General features: G+C 37.5%; 1 pseudogene; it reads left to right on the top strand.

The window, feature by feature from the left end:
- The first annotated feature begins 626 nt into the window (after window positions 1–626).
- Window positions 627–2,412, top strand: LOC143559616 (uncharacterized; annotated as a pseudogene).
- The last annotated feature ends 1,313 nt before the right edge of the window (window positions 2,413–3,725 follow it).

Below are 3,725 nucleotides of genomic sequence, written 5' to 3' on the forward strand. Positions count from 1 at the left end.
TTAGCTTTCTTAGGTGTCTCAAATTTGCTTGTCCAAGACACGAATTGTCTAATGGCCGGCTTGCCACAAGTGGTCATCGTAAGGGTGTAAGGGACACCTTCGGGGAATCAGCACCACGTAGGATCAGGTAAAACACGAATGCCGCTACAAAACATCCGAGTTCGATATTTGACTTGAAATTTGAGTTCATGAATCCAAAGTTTTACCCGACGATATTGATTAGAATTTTATAGAAAAGTATGTCCGGGTAGTTTGCATGGTTTGGGAACTCCACGGCAACCCATTTGGGGTATATTTGGATACTTTTGGTTGAACTGAGGTGTAACTCATTGATTATTTCTTTTCAATCGAGTACGTTTGGTAATTCCGAAAACACCCCCTCCACCCTACCGCAGTGGCCTACATAAATTTCATTAATTACATAGAAAATAAATAAACATATTGTACATTGCTCTTAAAAATGTTAAATCTTAGTTGACAAATACAAATAATGATATCTTGTTTAACTTGTAATTAGGGGCGGGGGTCCCGGTACGGACAACAGAACTCAAGATATCCAGCAAGTGTTCAAGTCGCAAAACAAGAAAACTGAAATAAATAATGAGGATTTTTTCACGCAGAACCAATGTCAAGATGGTAAAATGCCATATGAAAAACCACAGACAATACTTGACCATCAACTCATGGCATCTCGCAATGTAATGGCCCAAATCACGTGTAGCGATTTGCATATACTTATTATAAATGATAGTTGTGGCCTATTTACATCGAGAGGAATAATTAATACTGATTGTTTTTAGGCACGAGGCACCAATATGGACCGGAGAACTCAATATATCCAAGAAACTTTTCAGTTGCCAAACAAGATTAAAATTGAAATAAATCAAGATGACTTTTTCACGCAGAACCTGTGGCCCGATGGTAAAATGCAATCTGAAAAACCAAAGACAGTCCATGAGCATCAACTCATGGCATCTCGTGACGTAAGTACCTAAATGCCTTATTGCATATTAATTATTTTTTGCATTAATAATGTTCATTGTTGTACGTCTTAATTTATAATTAGGAGTGCCAATCATATATGGTTAGCGGGTTGATCAAGTCCCGGCCAGTTCACATGTTAATTTGTACAACCTAACACGACACATATTTTTATCCGCATAGATATCATCAAACCTGGCCCGCATACACTTAAGATACTATAACGTGAACACAACCACCCTAACTCATTTATCTAAACTTGTCAAACGGTTGGCGGGAGGGTGGATAGTAGTCGATGTATAACGTGTTAATTGGTTGATGTGTTGAAAAAGCGGGTTAAACAAGTCATAGATGGGTTAGGGGGACACCTTATGATTAAACATGTCTACTTGAACATGACTTGTTTGTCAACAGATTAGATTTGGCAACACCAAACCTAACTGTTTTGGTATTGTGGTTGTCTAGTGTCAGAGATTAAAATCTTTACATAGAAGTTAAAAGTGACTATTTAGATCTATTATTTTCACTTGTCAACAAATTAACTTAACTCGTAAAAAGAAAAGTTAATCAAAAGTTCAAAACCTCCTACATCGGATTAGTCAAAAGATACAAGTTCATTATTGATATAAACCAAGTATACAGTCATATTTGGCATAATATAAGTAATCACAAACATATTTTAACGTTTGGAAATAGAAGTTGTCGGATGTCCACTTAAGTACTTAACACAATTATGTCTCTACAAGAAAATTTATGAAATTTTGGAAGCTGGGTCTCTAAATATGCATATTGCTTTGAGCACTCGTTTAGTCACAAAAACAACCAACTGCATGATCGTATGTTGTTTTCAAATAAACCGATCGAAAAGCTTTTTTGCCGATGACATACAGGTGGCGATAGCTACAGCTGCTAAAGCGAAACTACTTCTTCGAGAAATCAAAACTGTGAGAGCCGATTTAACATTTGCAAAAGAAAGAAGTTGTCAGCTAGAAGAAGAAAATAAAATGCTTCGAGAGGCTCGTGAAAAGGAGACCACCCTACAGATGATGACATGGTACATGCGAACGTACCCCTTGTTTTAAATACGTTATTTGTATAGTATTTTAGTTTTGATTATGATTTTTTTTTATTAGATACGTCTTCAACTTGAGACATTTTTGGCGGAGAAAGCTCGTTTGGCTCATGAGAACTGGTATATGTTCGTGAGAATAGCTGCTTGAGGGAGATAATTAGATACCATAAACTCAGTAAGCAAGATGTTGTGTATTTGGATGAGGGTATCGAAGAAGTTGCAGAGGTTAATCCACAACTTTCTAGGACACTTTCTGTCTCGCCCTCGTCGCCATTATCACCTGATGAAACCACTGAAAATAATCCTAATCCGCCATTGAAAGATAATTCCATAAACCTTGGTGGCAATAATTAGTAGGGAGGTTAGGTGGTTGTTTTCTTCAATGTTGAAAACAGTTTAATGATAAGCATATAGATGAGTGGACATAACATTAAAGGTGAAGTCTGAATTCTACCGAGTATATCCTGAATATCTGAACTAGCCATTGAAAGTGAGTGCGACGATCATATATCATAACATATCAATATCAATATAAGAGATATACTAAAATGCAGTGTTCAAAATGTGTCACGACATACGTCTTACACAAGGGTTTACATGTAAACAAATAAACACCTAAGTCTCACTGAGCAAAATGTTTATGCATAAGTCTTCAATAATAGGCTCTAAACAAGTCGAAGTCCTTTGTTATCACCCGGAAAATATGCTTAAAAATGTTGACTAAAATGTTTGGTGAGTTTGATAGGTTTTCTCAAAGAAAACATGTCATTGTGGTGCTATATTATGTTGCACGCAAGTAACTAGTTGGAAGATGTATTAACGTGAGTCCACGCCCAAACCTACTTACGTGTATCGTTTTGCCCCAACGAACGTCTTGTTGGAACGGCATTCAAGAATAAGTTAATGGCTTTGAATACTTTCACCTTGAGGTGAAAAAAAAAAAACCAGTTCCGTACAAGACCCAGTGAAACCAGTCCGGAACCGGTTCTGATTCCTGCTCCGTGTACCCAATACCCGGTTTTGGTTATTTTTTACCCGGAAAACCCTACCCAGTCCTCACTTTTCGTTCAAAAATTGGTTCCTACCGAGTTCCGATTCGTATCCGGAATAACCAGCTCCACCGGGTTTTCATATTAAATGAGATGCAGGTTCAAAATACCCTATAGCCATTTTAGGACCGTTGAAACCGATTTTTGAGGTCCTGGAACTATATAACATGGTTTGAATCAATCATTTTACCACCCAATTCAAAATCACCAATAAAAAACTTCTCGGTTTACACTTGTTTTACACTCCCGACTTACCAACACCTCCAATATATTTCACTTCCACCACCACTTGTTGGCAAGCAAAAACAAGGATAAAAAGAAGGCGTCTTCTACATCCGTATTTATTGACCCGGTTCTTGTTGAAAATGGCCCTGAAGTTGTATAGGTCATCTCGCATAACTGCAACGAAGACGTATGGGGGAATTCAGATTTGGTTGAGTTGATCAACGGAGAACTTAAGGCTCGTTGCAAATTTTGTGGCACTTTTTTAAGCATGATTCGAACTCAACTTTAAAAAAAGCACATCGAAAAGAAATTTGCAAGGCGTTGAAAGAAGTTCCCACATCGGACCAAGTCGAATTGGGTCGAGATGGTACAATATTTCGTTACAACAAGAAAGCGGT

The sequence above is a fragment of the Bidens hawaiensis genome, unplaced genomic scaffold (assembly GCF_021521415.1).
Source record: "Bidens hawaiensis isolate Kalapana, Puna unplaced genomic scaffold, B.hawaiensis_p1.1 tig00019946_1, whole genome shotgun sequence".
Lineage (NCBI taxonomy): Eukaryota > Viridiplantae > Streptophyta > Magnoliopsida > Asterales > Asteraceae > Bidens > Bidens hawaiensis.